The 22,220-nt window shown below is 35.8% G+C and overlaps 1 protein-coding gene across 2 annotated transcripts in view; it reads left to right on the top strand.

The window, feature by feature from the left end:
• Positions 1-22,220, top strand: part of LOC105193799 (interleukin-1 receptor accessory protein-like 1) — a 293,637-nt gene that overhangs the window by 148,550 nt on the left and 122,867 nt on the right. The gene's annotated exons all lie outside the window — the stretch shown is intronic.

Raw genomic sequence — 22,220 nt, 5'->3', positions numbered from 1 at the left:
AGATTTTCCTAATCGCTTAATCACAATTAATCATTTTCCTTTATGTCGTCGTTTACGAGATACATTACAAAGTGTTTATCGAAGTGAATACGAAGCTCTTGCAATGTCCACAGAGGGGAAGGATCGGGGGGAGAGGGGGATAGTCCAAGTTCAATTTGGTACCGAATGCAGTTTGGCAGCGTCGTCGCCAACTGCAGCGGCTGCGGCACGACCGATTTCCGGGAAGTCCGTCGACAATGCCGAACGCGATCGATCGAAGCTGCGCTTTGCTGAAATGTCGTCCGCAAATAGAGCTGTCGGGCGGTATGCTTGTTATTTATTGCCGGGTCGAACCGCGAGACGTCGATCGCGACCTTAACCCTTTCGGCGAGCAGAAACAATGCGGGATAAATCAGCTTAGATCGGAGCAGATCAAAGAGAACGGGCGAGCAAGTGATATTAGAGAGAGAAAGAGAGAGAGAGAGAGCTGCATTAGCTTGCGATTGCATTTCGTATCAAACGCGAGCTTCCGCGAAACGATTAACTTAATCTGAGATCGTCAGATATTACATTAGCATTTTTATCGGTGCGTTTTATCGGCGGCTTATTTATTCTCTCTCATATTAGAATGGTTGTACTTTATCCCAGTGGTTTACGGTCTTACGTGTTTCGGATTTTCAAGTACTAGGTTCTCCTTTGGCTTTCAAATTTCTTAAATCTCTCGAATCACGTTAAATTCAACATTGTGAGTGAGAACGCAAATGTGCGAAGCAATTGAGGGGTTTCAATTACGGTAACCTAACAACTTTGAAAAGTTGAAACTTTTCAGGAAACAAAAAACTTTCTACCTGCAAATCGTTCATCGTGTAAACGTGGTAATTTTTCTTCGAACGTACGTACAATAGGTGTAAGTTGTGAGGTATGATTATCTTCAGGACACTTAAAAGAAAGAAAAATAAGAAACTTCTTGTGACTCTTACGGGAATATTATATTATTATTGTAATTATAATTTTAATATTATTATAATAATTATAATATTATAATTATTATATTATTATATTATTATATTTACTATTTATCCTTTTATTTTTTGTATAATTCTGCTAATGATATAAATGAAGAAGGAAATATTGTTTAAAGTGATAAAGCAATAATTTTTTCACTTTTTACTTACAAAATATTCTTTTATACTTCTCTTTGTAATAAATGATAAGTTTTCTCCTATGTAATAAGTGTAATAACAACGTTTAATTAATACTTTGAACATTCACTAAAAAAATAAACAAATAAACCTTGAAATTTTTTTTTTCCGTGAAAATTTTATATTTTCTACTAACTCGCTATATTTCCCATGTTCCGTTTGATTTTTACAAAATTGTTCACGATGTTGCCAAAATAAACCAAATATAAACCAAATTTCTTTAAAAATGGACTTATTTGGTTTTTAGCGGGAGATTCTTCGATTGAACTCTGAATCCCCGCATCTTTAACAAACGAAGCTACAGATCGATCGAAATGAATTGAAACATTGGCAATTTTCCTTTGCGATCGACGAGCAATTATCCCGGCGTGCGATTCGCAATAATAAAGGCGCTTTCTGTGACAATAAAAGGAAAGTCTTATCAAACGCGGCGGCGGACCGCGATGGACCCCTCGATGGCAGCGGGTTCAATCGATCCTTTCTCTCGCCGCAAAAAGGAAATATTATTTTAATCTTCCTCTCTAACCGGCTCTGATGTCTCAATAAATAGCGATCGGAAAGCGACGGCGATTGGTCTATGTCCTTTAGAGAGCTCGCGATGGAACTGTCCAGGTTGATCTTTTAATCCGCGGGTCCTCCACCCTCGAAAATCCTTGGAAGGGAATCGCATTTCTATGAAATTTTTAATGCATCTTATTAAAAAAAAAAAAAAAAGAAAAACTACCGCGAGTGTGCGTGCGCGTTCACATAAACATTTTTCTGTTTTTTTTTAATTTTTTTTAAATTAAGTTCAAAGCTCACGCAGAAAAACATTGTCACAGTTATCAGAACAATATTCTCTATATTTGGAAAAGAAATGTACGCGAATTCAAGTTATACCCGCGTTATGTTGAGCGCAGCTGTTAGGATAATACGTCCGGGAAGCATAAAATTATTGCTACCATTACTTCGATATTGCAACGATATTGAATAACATGTAACATTTAACGTTGTTTGCAACATTTGCAGCATACTTTGATCATCACCCGGAGTCTGTTTTTCAAACGCATCTCGACAATGTTTCTGAAAAATCATGTACCAAATAATCTTTTTGTAATGCTTACACAATATTATTTGAAAGGATATACACACGTATTGAAAAAATACGCGCGAGGTCGACATTTGTAAATGTTTAAATACCTTAATGTTTCTCGCTCGACGTACGGTTTTCACAACCGTAATTGTTACGATAAGTAACATTCGGTTGGAATGACCTCGTGTACGGTTGCTTCAACCGAAGGATTATTGCTGTCTCTCTAATGTAGTCTGCAGAACAAATAGTACGATTGAGAGATCTATAGGTTATATACACGGTTGCACGGTGCATAGCACAGAGAGTACAGTTCCATTGCAGCGATAGACAGCAGCGGTATTACCATAAACTCGCGAAGAATTTTCGCATATAAAATATACAGCGTGCGTTACGCTGTGCGAACCTTCTTGTCCATATTATTTATATCCCAGTCAGCGAGATGTCTGCGCGTTCCAGGAAAAAAAAATTTTAGTGCCCTCAGCGCAAAAATATTTATATACTAGCTAAACAATTTGTTTGTTTACGTAGGAGCTACTGAATTTTTTGTTAGTTTATAAAATAAAATATTTAGTTGCTTTTAAAAATATTCCGAACTGAAACCGCTCTTGCTGAAGGCTCTAAATTTTTTCCTCGAGTGGGCCAACAAAGAGAGAGAGAGAGAGAGAGAGAGAGATTAGCGGTATTTGTGTTTTTCCGGCGGAGTCTGCCAATATAATCTAAGCTAGTCTAACGGCTGGTCTTCGGCGACAGATTCCGATCGATTTTTGCCGTAAGTCCGAATCAAATTGCTAAACTGCTTGTAGTGCTGCGCTGTTTCTGCCACCAATTTGCTAAGTGCTGCATGTGAACAGATTCTATTACATACATCTCTGATAGCGTTCTCGTCGTCATCTGATAATACGGTTAAATTACGGTTGTAACATCCATATAGCGGCTACACTAGTGTTTTGCCACGGCAACAAATAATTTATTTAAAACGTACCGAGCAAAAACTATTCAGTTAATGTAAACACATATATTTTTATTTACACGTATTTCGCAGAGGCAAATTTCTTTGTTATATGAAACAAAATATTTTGTTGCTGTTAAAAAAAATATCACGGGTAAACAGCTTTCGCTAATGGCATTAAACTTTTTGTATTTTTGTTTCATACAAAATAGAAAAAAAACTTTAGATTCCTTCCGTGAAATACGTGTAAATAAAAAAAAAATATATACTCAATATTTGTTTACTTAATATTAGCTAAATAGATTTGCTTGTGCATCTTACTCAAATTATTTGTCGTTGCAACGAAACATTTTTTTTTCTCCTAGTGTGCATTTGCAATGATACGAATCCTTTCCAGAGTATTATGATTCCCATAACTTTTGTACGGACAGGCGAAAAGTAGCATTATTATTCTGCCGCGGCAAAACCTCTTGGTCCCTTCCTCCGCGCGCTTCCGCAAAATTTTCATTAACGCTTCCCAGACCGCTGCGAATATTTTTTTTTTCAATTTTATTTTTCTTACCGCCATTTCATTAATCGTGAGCTCGAATTCGCGGGGTTAACCGAGAGAGGCGGAACGGTAAGAATTTGTATCGGCTTCCAAAGGGCGAAACGTTCGGAAATTTGAGAGCCGCTGCTTTAACCCGGTGTCGCGACGAGTGCACTTCGTTCCTTGTTACCCGCTGCAGCGGGCGATAAAAAGCGCGCTCGCCTCTCTTATTGTAATTGCACTACTTCCATTTCTCTTGCGGCGAGCATCCTCGCGTTTCTCCGCCGGGCGGAAGAGTCGTCGTCGCAAACATTGACCGAACTTCCGGCTCTTAGCATCATTAATATTAATCATAGCAAAAATAATACCGGGATTGATTTACCGCTGCGTCTGCCGCAGCGAGTGGAAAAGGGCGGTTTTTATTTTCGATAACGGGAACGACGTATAACGATTATTTCGAAAATAAAACACCTCACCGGCTGGCTTTCCATCATTATGCAACAAACACGAGGTTTTAACGTTATTAATATTAATTCTTCATTACGTATTGAACATCGGGATGAACGCGACAGCGATAAACGTTAACGTGATATTCAATAACCGTTGACTGATTGTGAGTGTGTGCTAAGCGTTATAATATAATATTGTTGCGATACTGAAATGACGACGATACGAATAACGACGATAATTAAATATATTTCATAAATATTAAAGTAATACCCGTATTATGTTCTATCATTTATTATTATTATTTGTGCGTCGAATTATTTAACGCGCGTACCAATGCGTAGAGCCTCGAAACAATCAAGTTAACAGCGAGTAATGAAATACGAAATACCGAAAATATATTTACATTTACAACGCGTTATTATTCTACTCGAAACAATTGGTATTCTAGACGCAACAGTATCCTCGCGACGATAATCTTGCAGGATTCACGGGCCTCGGACAAATAGACGGCAACGATAACGGGAAGGACGGGGGGAGGGGAGAGAAGGTGGGAATAAATCTCCAGGAGAATCGAGATAATGACGCGATGAGAATCCTTTTTCTCACCCCCTTTAATCTTCCCCAAATTTAAAGGGCACTCTCGGACGAGGGTAATCGCGTGGAAGGCCGAACGAAGGGTCGAATTAGTATATCGTGGCATGGGAAAGGTTGCGAGGGGGGCAGGGTGGTGTTGAGATAGTCAATTTCGTCGGATGTAAGGGGACGGACGGGTGGTTAAACAAATTGGCCTCGTGTCGTGAAGATTGAATTCGCGTCCAACTTCCGAGCAACGTTGAATTTTTATCGGCCCGTGAAACGTCATGCCGCCACCGCGCCGCAGAACGGAGCAAGTTCAAGGGCAGAGGAGATTTACCCAGTGTGTACCACTTGGTTAGTTTTTTATATTCATATTTCCCATTTGATACTGATTTTTTGCACAATGTTGGAAATTGTAGGTCGGAATGTTTTAGGCAGCTATCGTTGTTTAAATTTTTTCTAGTAACAAATTAATTAGTTTATTATAAACCTTTTAATTGTAAAAGCTTTAAATTGTAGGTCGTGTAAATTGTATCGTCTTTGAAAGCATCAAATTTATGATTTAAAACAAATGATCAATTTATGATTTGAAAATTATGATTTATGATTAAAAATTCCAAGGGTTGTTAACTAATACTTATTTTATTTATAATTTGTCGAGAAAAGGGATGAAATATTTAATAATTAAAAAATAACAATAATGGAAAAATAAAAATGTCGAAATAAAACTATGGATTTATTTCTGCAATTATCAATCATTAATTTTACTATTATTACTTATCAGCCTTACATTAATATCATTAATTGTAATAAAATTTGTGGTAATACGATTTAGGAAATTTGATAGATTTTATAAAAATATTAATATAACCTTTATAATAATTGCAAACGTTTATACAATAAATGTGAAATATTTTAATAATAAACTCCCTCTATGAAAATATAAAAATTTAATTTTAATTAACTTAATTCGGTGTAAAATTGCGATTAGATTATTATCAGTTACACAGATTAATAAAAAATTAATATTAATTGTATCTCATTTTCTAAAGTGTTACTTGCACACACAAAACGAAATGTAACCTATTGAACTTTTACCATATTAGTCTATATTATTTATTTCTCATTTCCTTCGTATTTTTGTTATTAAATGTTATTTGTATTATATAAAACTATAAGATATTAAAGAGCTATACGATTTAAGCAACCGATACACCTTCAACAAACAATTTCTCCTCTATGAAGTCGCGAATCCGTTCGGATACCGAACTCCCCTAACGGGGATCCGCAATCGGGTGTTAGGATCTGTTTTTCCACGTCTTTGATATTAACTCTCCGTTCCTTTACACACTGAAATCCCGTGCTTGCCTCGCTGAGTAACTTTGGCGAGCAACTTCGGCAAGAAAACAAAATAACACGCAGGTGCGGTGTTAAGTGGAGAAATCGTACCAATTTAAAGTTTAAACTTCTTAATTGAGATATACACGTTAAACACTAGATTCAGACTTTGGTAACTCTGTAGATTTTAGCGTGTGGTCTGAAAGCCAAATATTTATTTCATCCGATACGATTTGCTTATTCATATCGCTTATCTTGTATCTGGTTCTCTACTTGTTCCCGAGTTGTTCTCTATTTATGTTTCATTTTTTCTTTCTTTTTTCTTTGTTCATTCTATGTTTTTCCTCTATTTTTCCGTGTCCCCCTTCCCCTCTCCTTGCTGATGTTTTTTGTGTTCTACATTCGTTTTTCGCTTGTTCTCCATTTGTTTCTTCGATTATTCTCCGTTTATTCTACATTTGTTTTCAATTTGTTCCGCGTTTGTTTTCCACCCTCCTTATGTTTGTTTTTCATTTGTCGTCATTTATTTTACGCTTCTTCATTTCTCCTTCATTTGCGTTTCATCCGTTTTTTTTTATTTTTTTTATTTATTCTCCATTTATTTTTCATTTATTTGTTATTTCATTCCCATTTATTTCGCTGCTCGCTCGCCATTCTTTCATGAGGTCAAACATGGTTCGTGCGCGGTCAAGGCTCAACACCGTTTTGTCGCGTGATCGATTTTCCGCTCGAAATTTCCTCGAAGCCAGCGGAATGGATGTCAAGGCGAAAAGCAAAGTTTTCCGGGAATGACTCCGCACGTCAGACTTGGTTTCAAGATAAGAGAGCTGCAGTCATCCAAATAGAAACGCACGTGCACCCACGCGCAGCGACGTTCGAGGAATTTTTGACGTCATACACAGGATGCTCAATGCCGCTGCATTTCCCTTTGAATTAATTCGAAATTAATCTTTATCGAGTGAAAAAATGATGGAGAAAGATAGATGGATAAATAAACGAAGCGTTCATTATCATTCTAGAACAACTAAGAACATGTATACAAAATTAAAAAAAAAGAAAAGAAAAATGGAAAATGAAACAAATAACAGAGTTCAAAGTAAATATAAAGAAAGAGAAAAAAATAAATAAAAATGAAATTATGAAAAGAGTTGAAACGTGGTGAGAGAAAGGGGAAGAGGCGTTATAATTTATTGAATTAATCCTGTAAATAATTGCGGGATTTTTGAGGGGTTCAAATTTACGAACTTCATAAATTTTAAGGGGTCACGTATCTTCTCAATTTAAAAAAAAAATTAAAATTTTTTAATTCTTAAATCATTCTTTGTAGTGCCTAGAATATGGGAAAAAAGTAAAAGATTGTTCAAAAACACAATTATATACGTGAATTTTTTTTGTCAAATTTTAAATGCGTTTTTCTCGGAATCATATATTTAAAAAGTTTTTAACCGCGATAGTTTTAATAATTTTCAACCTTTGTTGCGAAAACAACAACTTGATAAAATAATTTTTGTAAATTTTTTATTATAACAATTTTATAAACATTTAACGGTAAAAAATTTGTTGACAAAATCAAATCTTTGTTTAAATTCTACAATTTTTGAATTTTTTGAAATTTGGGTCGTCAGACCTTAATGACAATTATTTTAGAGGCTCGTAATTATTTTTCTTATGTTCATTCTATAGAATTCTAAGACTGGCCCAAGTCAATTTGAATAAATCAAAATAGTTTTAAAAAAATACTTTTTACACAATTAATAAATAATTAAATAAACATGCCTATTTTGTAGACATCAAACTTATTTAAATATCCTTTCGAAAAGAAAGTCTTGAAAACCAGTAATTTTTCAACAGCGAGGTAACCTCTTAATATTAAAGCCTGAAATACTTGCCTAATTCCAAAGATAATTAAAAATTAAAAAATCTTAAACTGCATACGAATAATTTATTAAGATTTTCATACTGCTATGGTATCATAAGAAAATTGTATCCTCCTGGTGTATCGGTCGCTGCGCCGGGCACCGATAGCACTTTACTCGTATCTACGGCGTCGCGCTTTTCGATTTCCGGAATCGAGCGGCCGTCGAACTCGCGTGAACCCCGGCTGACCTCCGGCCTCCCTAGGCGTCGCTTTCCCCGACGCGGCTGGCGAGTATCTCGTCAGTCCGTGCCTTTTCCCGGAAGATATTTCCGGAAGTGAACTTTTCCCGGAACTTGGTGCACACACGGGATCGTACGCACGGCGCCGCGCTTCGTGCCGAGTTACCGCGAGGAAGAACGCCCGCGCGATTGTCGGACGAATAGCGGAGGAGCGGAGAACGTAACGACGAAGAAGAGCAAAACGTGAAGCGCAGGGTGTCGCAGGGGAACGTCGAATCGACAGAGCTAACGGAGATCGAAGTCGGAACAAATGAAAAACAAAAAGTAGGAACAATTGAGAAATAAGTAGAGACGCTGCATGTCCCTTTAACTGCAACTAATAACTTTCTAGAAGAATCACATAATATTAAAAAAAAAAAATGATATAATTTTGTGCAAAGATGAAAGGGATAGCCCTGTATGAGGTGTGATACTGTACAGAAATTTATTTGCCACTGTCCAACGGAATTAAACGATATGTTCGATTAATTAACCCTTCGTAGTCCAACTGGGGATTTGAAGACCTAGGCGTTCACTTCACTAAACTTTCAATTTGGAATTGAAATAGAAAAAAAATCGCTTTATTTTTTTGTTTTGGCTCAAACAACTGTGAAATTGTATTCTGGAATGTTGGAAGAGTGTATATTATTTTAGGCTTTTAAAGCTCGGAAATCCTTTCAAAGACACTATCGGGCACCAGTGACTCCGATGTTGGTCTCGAAAAGCAGCGAGGAAAACGTTGGACAGCACGTTAATAATTTTTATACACCTTGTCTCCTTGTCGTGGCACAGAGAAACTCATCTAATAAGCCGGGCGTGTCTCTCTCGGAAGAAATCTTTCAACTATCAACTTCACTTGCCGGTCCACGAAAAGTATTCGATATTTTCAAAGGCTTTCTCTTGCGGCCTTTGACCGATGCACTGCATTGGTCTCTTCACAATCCCGCTTTTGATGTTAGCGATAGTAAGACAGCTTTGACCGTCAAAGCTAGTATTTTTGAGGAACTCGCCCGTTCTCGTGCGGTGAAAGGGATCACCGTTACCAGAAATTGGAAATGTTCGGAAACTCTCTTTTGTTCAAAGTCCTCTGCATGCGATAGTTAGTCCTTGATAATTCTCAAAGACACCGCGGGACTTTCGCCCGATTTTCTGGGTGGGTCACTGCAGTCTTACAGGGAGTTTTGCCTTGCCGCGGCGCTCTCTCTCTCTCTCTCTCCCCCTCCTCAACAGCGTCGTTTAGCGTAGAGAGAGGCGTTTTCACGGGGGCCTAATCGCCTAATCGCGTTCGCGGAATCGGCGAAGCCGAGCGGCGACCCCGGGCGCGATAAATTCGTGCCCGTCCGCGGCGTACAACGCCCGCTGCTACTCGGTAATAAAGCGATCGATTCCTCGAGGCCACGTGGGCCGCGCGTTTCCAGGTATGCCACCCGCCGGCCGACGACGAGTTCGGAGAAGTCCTTATGGGAAATCGATATACGCCCGGGATTCTTAATACGCAAATGTCGTCCCGGCCCGAGATACGCCGGCGGCCGCCGCCGCCGCCGGTATCAGTTCTCAGCTTTCATTCCCCGTTCCGTATGGCGAGCAGGATCAGCGATACCATTCTTCGTTACCGGCGATATCTAGGAGTACAAAGAAAACGTGAGAAATTGGCAGTGCAACTCGTTTCACCGTTTAGTTTGCGTGCGATTTCAACGACGACCCTATAAATTTTATATGCAATATTGACCCTTGCGTTTAACTGGCGTCTCTGACTTTCTGGTTTTGTCTCGACAGAGGGAAGAGGGTGATTGTGTTCTTGTAGGAATAACAGCTTGTACGACGAATTCTAGATGATAGAATCATTTGTAGAATCATTTGTTTAGTAGCTCGCCATTATGCAGTGGCTGTAATACGTATGCCAATACACACCAGCCGAAATTTATTTAAAAAAACAATATTGAAATCAAGTACTGCAGCTTATATGTACGTACATACATTCGCATATATTCTGTACTATTTTTTCTTTATTTTATTTAAATATTTAATTTTATAGCAAAACTCTTTTCTCTTCGATTCATTTATAATGTATGTTGTCATTTTTATATAATAAAATAATATTTTAAGTAAAAAGTTTTTTTATAGCTTCGAGTCTGTAGAATCGATTAAATTGACGAATGAAATATTAATTATTAATAAAGCTATTGTACAAAATGTAAATGAGTATAAGAAATTCATTATATCACCTTTTCTACGTCGCCCTACAGAGATTGAAATTTTTATTTATTATTTGAATAATTGTTTAGTATTAAAGCATAGCTTGACTTGTAAATCCATTATTGCTTTTATTTGACTTTATATATTTGAATCTTGGTAATTACTTTGTATTTGTTATTTTTATTTTACTGATGACAGAATTATAATAATTAGACAGACATTTTAGAATTTTTTAAATTAAGAACATCTGTGAAACGTTATATTACATTAAGTATAAACCATAAACTTAAGCCTTTACTTATAAGTAAATTTGGACCAATGCACAAAGCAATCCGTAACATAAATATAACTTCGTAACGACTATTCTTATGCGGAGGCTCTAACAGAAACTAAATATTTCAAGAAGTTTTGGAAAACAGCTATGTCGTCAAGGAACATTAATACACTGAGAAAAAAAATTGTAGTGGTGGCAACTATAGAGGGACGTACAAATTTTATTAATAGAATTATAATTTATAATTAAGCGAACTACATTATAGTTATTGCAATTAAATTAATGATCAAGAGAACTAATAAAAATAGTTGTGATATACTGTATGATATAGTAATTACAACTATTTTTTATTCTATTTTAATTCTCTTAACCATTAACTTGGTTGCAATAACTACTACTACAATTTATGGATATTAAATACTTTAAATAAGTAAAAATGTTCTGTTACTTTACACAAAATTTTGTGTGAAAAAGCAAAGTTTTTATTTACATATGACATAAAACTTTAATTTACTAAAAACTTTCTAAAAGTCTTTACTTATTAAAAAAAAGTCTACACAGAAAATTCGCATGATGCGTTTTCACAAAAATTGACACCTGCAATTTCAAAATCCAACATTCCTGAAGTTCTAAATTTCCGAAATTTAGTTTCGTTATTACCGTTCTGATGAAGAGCTGCTGGTTGATGACGGGGAGAGGGAGGGACCTTTCCAGTGACAGTCCCGACACCGCAGGAGAGAATTTAAAATCAGGAGACCGTCCTTCTGATCGGTCCTACAATTCCGCGCGGCCACCCCCTTGTGTCAGCTTCTTCCCTTTTCACCAATTTCTCATTCGCTGCCGATCCGCAGCGAACGAGACGAACAAATGGTGGTCGCTCCCTCTGGCAAGGACGAAGGACTCGTTCGACCTCCGGGGCACCCCCGTACCAGCGCGGGCGTCCTTTAGGTCCGGGAAATCCATCTCACGACGCGAACGCTCGATCTTCCGCCGGCAAGCGGGGGCGGCTTCTCTTTTATTTCCGCGATTAGGCGAGATTAATTCGCGGTGCCTGCGGGTGTTCGCGACCGGGCGGGATAAGTCCTTTTATGGATCGCCGGTCGTTCGATCGCGTACTTTTGCTCATTAGTGCGGGAATTTTACGTGACAAATTGTGCGCCGTAGTTGGAAGGGGAAGGAGGTAAAAAAAAACATATATATACGAACGTCGGGTCTTTAATTTCTGCCCGTTATAAAATCCATCTGTCTAATTATTCGAATAATTATTGTCCGTTAATAATCTTTATTCGCTTTGCAACTCGCTTTACCCTCTTATGTTTCTTGCCATTCCACATTAATTTTTTAATTCTCCCCGGTGGCCATGGTGCGTTGTTAAATCTCTGTTCTCTTTTCCTGTACCCTTCTCTCTTTGCTTGAGCAACTTTTTTTTCTTCATACAGCGTTTTAATTATTCATTTGATTAAGCAGCTTTTAATCCTCAGGACTTTTTGCATTTCAACATTTGGAGAGGAGACCGTTCTTCTTGCCGCCGCGCTTTTTCTCTTGACCTAAATAAGCCTCGCGTCTGGTCCGCTGTGCATTATACATAACGTATACGACCGGCAAAAGGGGTTGATATCTCCCGAACGCCTTGCCCCGCCCGCCGGGAAGATTTATGTTTCGCCATGTGTACTCAGTAACTGGGATGGAGAGGAATTCGGAGACATTTAGTCGATGCGCGGGCGTTAAATATGGAAGCGAGCGCGCCTTAATTAGCGTGCAAATCCGTCGAAATCCGCGAGCGGCGGGATGCGAAATTCATGCCTCGCCGGCACGCTCCCGCCCGACGTCATTCTCGTTTTCCCTAATGAAAGTAAATCTGAACTTCATAGGCGAGCGATCCGCTCGCGAACCGTCGCCGCGAACGGCGAAGCGATCGACGAAATCACGTGAGCCCTGCGACATTACATGACACGTTTAATTCGTTGCGTTTCTCTCGCGGAATTAATCCCCATTCGTTTAATTCGTCGTTAAACTGTCTCTTTCAATAATTTCACTTTTTAAACTACCCCAAGTGGGAATGGAATACATTAAATCGGTATTGAATACTCCGATTTCGCACGAAGGATGGATGTTGTATTTTTTTTTTTTCTGTACTGATCAGCATTGGAATAAGAATCTTATGGTGCTGGCGCAATATGTGAATCTATTATTTGTATTTGCGTAGTAGTACTGGTCCGGCATACTACCGAAAAATGTTCTCCCTCGTATTAAAGCAAGCTCCCAAAATCTATAAGCTAGATAATCGTTGCAATATGGAGAATTAGTATTGATTTTTGGTACAGTATTATTATTATAGTGGTATGAAGAATGACTAACAATATTTGGTACTGTTGCAATATAGATAATCGATATCCACTTTTAATATACTCGTAGAGAAGAGAAATCTTAAAATAGAAAAATTTTACTCAACAAAAAAGAAAATATTTACTCGGTGGGTTTTAATAGCTTATTTACTTGTGGACGAGAAAAATTTCTTAATTGTAATATTTATGTAAATAAATAATTTTTAATTTGGTATTTTTCATTTAGTTCTAGAAAATATATTTATATCTCTGTTAGATTACTTTTGTGTTCAAGATAATCAGAATTTTTAATTTAAGAAAACAATTTAATCAATTATAACAATTTTAATAGTATTAGCTTATTGCAAAATAATTGTGTAAATATAAAAAATATAAAACTATAATTCAAATAATATGTCCAACTTAAAAGTGAATATTTTTAATTAAACGGAATAAACAAATGCTTGTAAAACAATGTATGGTTTTATTTAAGAAAATGTATTTTTTTTTATTAAAAAAAATTTCTCTCGCGATTATGTTACAGTATTAAGGATCAATATTTGTATTTGTCACCGTTGCAATATAGAAAATCGATATCGATGTTTGATACTGCTATAACACTGTAATTCCGTACAGTAGCCGTACTGTATTTTAAGCCTTGCTATCATCCCATTCATATCAGTATTGATATTTCGTACAGCGTCGACATTTAATATTAAAAGTTGGTACTGGACCGGTACCTCACCGTGGAAAGAACAATTTTGTCGAAATACAGATCTGAAAATAATTATGTTACAAACTAGTTAACTTTATCGGACGTTCGACGTTGTTGCCAGAATTGTCCTACATAATTATTTTGATGGTCCAGCGTAAAGTTATTTTCGTATCTGTGTCTAGTTAAATTTTTAAACTCTGCAATAAAACCGTTCTTTCCGTGCGGTATTCAATTTCCGACCGATCGATCGATTCTGAAAGTTATTCGCGAAAATTATGCTTGAAATTTAGCCGTCCCACTCGAAATAAAGATAATATCTTCGCTGAGAATATTTTCCGCGCGAAGCTAATTGTTTTATTTAACACACCCGCGGGACACATTTGACCAAATTACGTACCTTTCACGACTTAATAACTTTCTTGAATGATATTTCTCCAATGTTACTATGTTTTCCTTTCGTCGAACCGTAAGCTTTTTGCTCTTATGAAAAATAATCTCCTCGAGTTCATATTTTTCCGAAGCTATTTTCTCTTCCAAGAATAATCTTTCGTTAGATATGAGACCAATCTAATTAATCCTCTAACCACATGTTTTATTCATATTTCTGACTTTTATACTCCGACACGTTACGTCTCTTTCCTCTTTTATACAAATACTAAAAATTAGACATCTTTTCTTAATTAATTTATTGACACGACATAATCTTTCCTCTCAACTTTTGCTCTTTAATTATTATTCGTGCTTTTAACATTTATTTCTTTAATTATAATATTTATACAAGCTCGATTTACCAAATAAAGATCTTCCCGAATTTTCAATTCCAAAATTAACCAATCCAGTTGATTCTGAATTACTTCTGACGTTTCCTGATAATCAGTTAGCATGAAAGATATTTCGGATTATTTCTTTTTTTCTTTTGCTATTAACGGTGGACGATTTAATTAATTTCTCAATCATGTTTTACGAATTATTCAACAGCGAGATATTTCCTTCCGGGTTACTTCCTTTTCAAGAGTCACGAATGATTCAATTAACTGACCAATTTATCTCCCGCGATTTCGACGAATCACACTTTTCTTTCTTCCCAGAAGGAGTCGACTCCCCCTCGCCCCCGGTACTTCCTTTCGGATTATTCAACTCGTGACCCATGACTGATTCAATTAACTCGTCAATTATCCCTCCCGCTCGCGAGAGGAGAGTCGATTCTCGAAAATTATTCACGATCGTGCGCGCTCTCGAGACTCGACTCAAATCGTTTGCGCATCGCGAAATTGGTGGCCATCGAACGGTAGCTCGCCGCTCGCTTCGGGATGCCGTTTGATTTTGGCGCGGGCGCACGGGCGGCACGGCGCGTCCGGCAGGCCCGATGGTTAATTCATAATCTAGCAATTTGCAATTTTGCGTTACGCTGCGTCGCTAAAGCTTCCGTCCGGCCGGATTAATGAGCGGCGTTTACGCGATTCATCTCGGCGACGCGACGGCGCGGCGGCGACGGACGGGGATACATATAATAAATTATGACGGCGCCGACGGGCTGTGTAATCGCCGAGCGCGCGAAATCTCCCCGGCTCTCATTAAAACGCTTTCGCCGCTTGGCGAAATTGTTAACGCGAAATTTTCGTTTTGAATCGACTCTCGAATTATCGAGCCACCGGAAGCCGAAAGCGGATCTCGCCGGCAAAGCACGCGCGATCGGCTCACTCTGTGTATGTACAGCCGACCGGTACGCTAACACGGTTTATTTGGCGAATCTCCGCTGTTATCCGCACTGTAACTCGACACGTAATTGCAAATCGCAAAATGTAAACGAGGTAAGGTCTGTTTTGTGTATCGCGACGGGGGGGAAAAAAAAATGGACTTTGCACCCCCGGCTCGATGTAAATAAATAACTGGGCGCGACGGGGCGGACTTTTGTTCGTTTTTTTTTTCTCCCTCGCCCCCCCCCTTCTTTCCCCGAGAGGACAAAGGATAACAGCCAATTATTGTAACAATGAACCAGCCTGCGAAAAAGACAGGTACCCATTCCGCGAGTACGATCAAACGAGAGGCTATATTTCGCCGGCGCAATTTTTACGCGACGAGAATAACGAACAATTATTTTGCGAAGGAAGAACACGCGAGCATTCCGTGACGCGAGTTTGTAATAGAAAATTTTTTAAATCAAGATGAGTGGGTATCCCACTCGTTATTTTAAGGACATAGGATATTTTTTGGAACATTAAGAAAATTATGAAAAAATTACGGTAGAAAGAGGTAGTAGAAAAAATTTGGCGACGATTTTCTATCTGGATAAAGAATTATTACAATAAAAAATAAATATGTGCGCTAGAATATAATTAATGGTGAGATAAGAAATAATGGAAAAAATCCAATTTTTTTATTTAAATATTTTATACATTCAAGATAATTCATGTACAGTTTCATTGCGATGCAGGAATTAGGTCTGCAAAATAAACAAAATTTAGTTATTTATTTGCAAAATAAACTAATCACAATCACAATAAAGCTTTGTATTAATCGTCTTGAATATTTACACAAAGAAATGAGATTTTTCTTAGTGTAGTAAAAACTAATTTAATTTTTAATAACGAATGAAGTAAATAAACTATAAAAATGTTATCAAATAAAAATATAATCTTATTCACACAACTTTCATTTCTATAGAGTTTACTTAAATTTTTAATATTAAAAACATTTTCAAATTTTATTTACTTTACAGGAACTGTATGTCCGATACATTCTGAATCAAGAACTAATCCATTTGTCGAGGTAGACCAAGAATGAGCAACAAATTAACGGATGTTACATAAAAATACTTAATTTGTAGCTATGATATAACAAATGACATAAAGCAAAATAAATTTTAATTTTATCCTTTTTAAGTCGTAAAAAACATAATAAAATTTAAATATTAATAGATAATAAAAATTAAACGCAAAATGGATATTAATTCCATGGATTAATATGTATATATGTCAATCCAATCTATTTCCGTTGCTTTATGTTTTTTTGCGTTTAATTTTCATTATCTGTTATTGTTGAATTTTATTATGTTTTTGCGATTGAAGAAGACTAACAATAAATGAAGTTGAAACTTATTTCGCTAAATTATTTTTTATATCATAGCTACAGATTAAACATTTTTAACATTTGTTAATTTGTTGCTCGTTCTTGGCATAACAAATTGATTAGAAAATTTTAATTTAATTTCATATAAATTTTATTATATAATATTAAAATATAGATTTTAACGTGAATCGTATTTTGGTTATTAAACCGAGACATTAATATTTAATTGGTCTGCATAAAATTATTACTTTTGGAAGTTTAAATTAAATTTATTGCTCAAGGCGAAATATAAGCACATGTAATATAATATTTGAAATAGGGAAATAGGAAAGCATTATTAGTCATAATTTCGGTTATACTATCTTAAGTGTGAGATACATAAATATTTAAATTGATAACAAGAACTATATATAATTGTGAATTTATTTATTGATGTCCTCAATCTCTTATCGTTTTATTCCTCGAAACAATGCTTTTTTTTTATTATTTTAATGAGATTTATATTGAAATGACAATTATAACGATACATCGAAATTCTCATTTATTTAGATTGATGTTTATTAATTTATTTAATTTGAATAATTTATTTAATTCCTATCGTTATTCAATGTTGCCAGTATCGGTTTTTATCGCCGTTTATTTAAGTCCCATTTAGTGTTCTTTATTCATTATTATCTTAATTAAATTTTATGTCACAATGTGCCTATTTGTTATCGATAATGTATTATTAATTAATTCGTCAAAATGGATGCAAAATACGGGAGAGGAGCCATTAATTATTTAACAAATATGCCAGACAAATTCATCGAAATAAAATTGGCGTTAATTACGCGAGTCGACCGTGTTTCAGGTTATTAAGGACAGCCAGTGATCCCTGAACATTTTCAGAATGCGCGCTCCATATTGGAAATGGGGTTTAACGACCGAGTATAATTCGCGATCCGATAACAGCACGCCACACGTTCGCGTACAATGATAATTAAACGATCATTTTTGCAAATCGCTTGCTGCAAATTATAACCGAGCACTTCAGTGGTTCTCATATTTTTGGAACTATCCTGTATTTCGCCCGTTCGATTCTCCTTTCGCTTCGCTTTGATCAACGAGCGACTATTAAGTCGTAGGGACAATTTTAGGAATTTGAAACATCAAATTCAAAATTGGAATCGAAAGATTTGGAAAATTTTAATACATGATAAATGTGAAAGATTCAAAGTTCAAAATTTAATTATCTACACAGGAAAGGCAGAACGTTTTTGATATCGCTAATATTTCTATTTTTTAAATGTTAAATATGAGATTATGTTATATTCAACAGACGTCACTCGCTTATATCATTTTGTATAGACTTTTTGTGAACAATTTTCTCATTACTCAACAATAATTTTCAAAGGTTGAAAGGAAAAAGTATCGAGTAGAAAATAGCAATGTTTTTTAAGAATTAGAATTTTTCAATACTATTATTATCAAAATGATTACATTGTGCTCTTTAATGACTATTGTAATATTGAAATAATTTTTAATGTTTAATACTATGTTTTGTAAATATCCAAGAATCGATGATTTGAATAATTCGTCCATAATTCATTGGGGTTTTAAATCTTAGGTAGAGTTTACTCCGAGAAAAAAGTTGAAAATATTCAGAAGTAAATGTTACTCATGAGGTTTTCTTCGATATTTATTGGTTATAAAAAATTGACTGTGATAACGGAATATATATTTCTTTGAAATCTAATTTTTTTTTATCAGCTAGTAATAAACTTTATCTACTAGTAATGAAATTTTATTTCGTATTTAAATAAAGGTTTATTTCAGCGAAATGATCACTACATTTGACAAATAAAATTTTTATGTACAATCTTTTTCTCAGTGTATACAAATTGAACTTTTAGATTAGATATATATTTTAATTGCAAGTTTCTCATATTTATTCTGTGTCCTCACGCTTTTGCCTAATTCGTCTTCTTTAATTTTAAACTTTTCGCGACATTTTTGTTCATGTTTTTGAAGCTCAAGGATCTTTATCCTTTCATACTCTGTATCCTTTTATACTCTAGCTGACATCTTTCGATCTTCGCGTTACCGCGGAATTTCGCGAGTCTTGTAAACTTTCGTGTCCTCGGATCCTCGAATGTTTCGGTGTCTTTATTAGTCTACGGAAGTTACGCTACGTAGCACCGGAATCCTCGTTAGAATCCGAACCAGTTCGGAATTATCTTGGCGAAAAGAGAAGAGCTCGAGGTGAGAGAGAGGGCCGGAGGAGGGGGGGGGAGTGCTCTTTATTAAAAATTCTTATTCAAAGTACGCCCGTAGTAACAGTAGCTCGTAAAAGAAATCCTGTCGATGCAGGAAGAGCTTTAATAAAGGAATCCTTAATGGTGACGGCAAAATTGCCGATCGCCCTGTCGCTCCTTCGAAGGAACAAGGATGAGTCGTTCAGCTTATTAAAAATCTTTTATTTACGACGTCGTGACGGTGGAAAAATCGCCGCCTGTGAAAATTTCATGAATACGATGGGAATTGAGGGTACTCTTGCGCGACACTGTGTACTGCTAAGGAGATGTCTCTGTTATAAGGACAGTCTTGTTAATTGATGATTGCAAGTGAGGGACATGGGGGCAAAAAATAAATACTTAAGCAGGTTCCAAGGATCGAGGTTTCAAGTTCGAAATATTTCATTAACCCTTTCGGTACGGAACGGTGCAATGAAAAATATATTCTAAAGCCGGAACAAATGTAACAGTCCTTATTCTGGACACATGTATGTGCATTTATATCGAAAAGAGTTTGGTGTAAATAATTAAGCTTTAGTAAATATATAATAATAATAATTTCAATTAATGTTTGGTTAAAATAACCAAATAATTTGTAATATTTAGCAATATTTAATTGTATTAATAGTAACCAAATTTAATAGTTAATAAATATTAATAAATATTAATAAATATTTGTATAATATTAGTTTATATTATACTTAAAAAAATATTAATTGAGCATTTATTTGTAATTATTTCACAAAAGTTTAATAATCTAAGCTTGATTATTATTACCAGAGTACTTTTTCAGTCGAACTCAGGTTAAAATAAACTTTTTCCTCTGAACGCGCGCATATGCGTCAACAAGTAAAAATAAACTTCTTTTTCCGAGTGTGCAATATATACGTCAACTCAAAGGGTTAAGTTCTAAAGCATGATACTTAGGATCTAAGATATGAAAAACCAGACTTCATACATCGAGAGTCTAATAATCCATACACAGAAAAATACTGCCAAGAAAAAAGCTGATTAAATTTACTTTTTTTCTTCTATAAGCAACGGTTATCTTTAGTAAAAAATATTTTCTTGAAATTGTCTTAAGATATATTCATCATTCAAATAAAATAAATTATCGTGTACTATACTCTTTTGAAAAATGCGAAATTTTATCGAGAAAAGTCAGAATAATAAGCAAATCGAATTTTTATTTTAACTTAATATTCTCGATTGAAGTATTCAATTACTAATAATAAGTTTTAGAACTCTCTAAAATTTTTGAAGTGGAATTTCATCTAAAAGAGTGGAATTCCACTTTAAAAGTGTGAAAATCCTGCCAATCTTTATCAAGACTGGCAGGATTTTCACACTTTTAGAGTGGGATTCCACTCCAAAGAATTTAGAGAGAATATACAATATTTTGTTGAGTCAATTTGACACGATGAATTTACGATAGATTTGCGGCTAAACTTAGAAATATGAAATATTTGAAATAAGTATAATAACATTTACTAAGTTAAGGTGTACATTATTTTTTCGTGTATAGATACGTAGAAGTTTATTTTATTTTTATTAAATATTATTTGTTTTTAATAAATGTGCGTGATGAGTGTATTTTAAGACTATAATTAAGAAAATATTCTTTACAAAGATAACAAAAGAAAATTGAAAATTAATAATTATTTTATTAATAATAATTTTTTTTAGCATGAGAATGTTATTTTTCTGTGTGCAAACTCAAAGAATTTAAAGCAGTAGTTATGTAAAAAAAGGAGGTAGTAATATCCAAGAGTATAATAACTTCAAAAAAAATCATGGCTCACACTGAGAAAAAAAAATTTGTTATAAAATCAAAATGTTTAGTCCGATACGATCAACTGAGTTGATTCAATAGTTATTTAACTGCACAAAAAAATATAGTTTTATTCATATCGACTATTTCAATTTTTAAATCAAAAATTAATTAAATAATACTAAATATTTTAGTTTTTTAACAAATTATTTTTCTCAGTACAAGAATTGAAGAGAATCTAAAGCGCGGCTTTGATACCTACTATTTATCTTCTGCGATTTATCCGAGTTGAGGCTTCTAGATGATATATCAGACTCATAACAAAAACTAGGAACATACGATTGTTGGAGTAGCCAAGGGAGCAAAGATTCAAGAAAATATTCTACACGGGAAACTAATGATCGCTGCGCAACAGGGAGAATAAAATAATCGGTTAAGGAATCGAAGAGAATTAGGGAGTAAGAAATCCCCTTTTCGTGCAACTACGTTCGAAAGGGATGGGTAGGAAGGGATGAAAACTTCCGGACATCCTAAATTCGAGGGGCTCCACGTGCGATGTCTCTTTGATCCGCCGGCAAAACGAAAGTGGATTTGCGTAGTGCCCCAGAAATTGAATTACGTGAAGAGGCTTTCTTTCCCTCTCGTGGGAACACGTCGTTGAATCCTGGAACCCCCGAAAGGCGAAAGAAGGCATGCTCTCGTAACGAGATCATTCAGCGTGGAGCGCAGGTGGAGCGAAATTAGAAATTACGATGAAAATACAATCGTCGGAAGAAAAAAAAGGAATTAAGAGGAAGCTTACTCGCATTCGTTGGAAAGAGCATTTGTAAAACAAATTGCTGTTTTTACGAGATACAGCGATAAGAGTATAATGATCGTTATCATAACGATTCTGTTGTGTCGCTGTGTCCTAGTTTTATATATATACAACGTTATTATTCATAAATCATTATAATATTTTATCTCCGCGTTGCATTTATTGTCACCATTATTGAGCCATTCTCTCGTAATGAGCATTTTACGTTGCCATTACTATTAACGATATTATTGGCGCAGGAAGGCAATGCAACAGCAACGACAATGGGAAGGCAATGCAATAGCAACGACAAATTAACGAAGTCATTGCGGCGGCAACGGTGGCGGCAGCGTAGTCGGAACGATTTATTTTCGCGTACGGTTCAATGCTCCTGATTCTTCCCTACTTCGGAGTGTTTGTCGAGGAGCGCTCGTTCCCTCGACTTTTATCTTTACGGCGGAACGAATGCTCTCAAGAACAGCCATCGATATTCCCGTCCCGGAAATATCGGGCTTGTTCTTGAGCGCGACGTGTTTCAAGACGATCGGCCGCCCCTTCCTCTCCCGCGATA

This window comes from Solenopsis invicta, chromosome 13, assembly GCF_016802725.1.
Source record: "Solenopsis invicta isolate M01_SB chromosome 13, UNIL_Sinv_3.0, whole genome shotgun sequence".
Classification (NCBI taxonomy): domain Eukaryota; kingdom Metazoa; phylum Arthropoda; class Insecta; order Hymenoptera; family Formicidae; genus Solenopsis; species Solenopsis invicta.
This window is presented reverse-complemented; position numbering and strand designations above follow the sequence as displayed.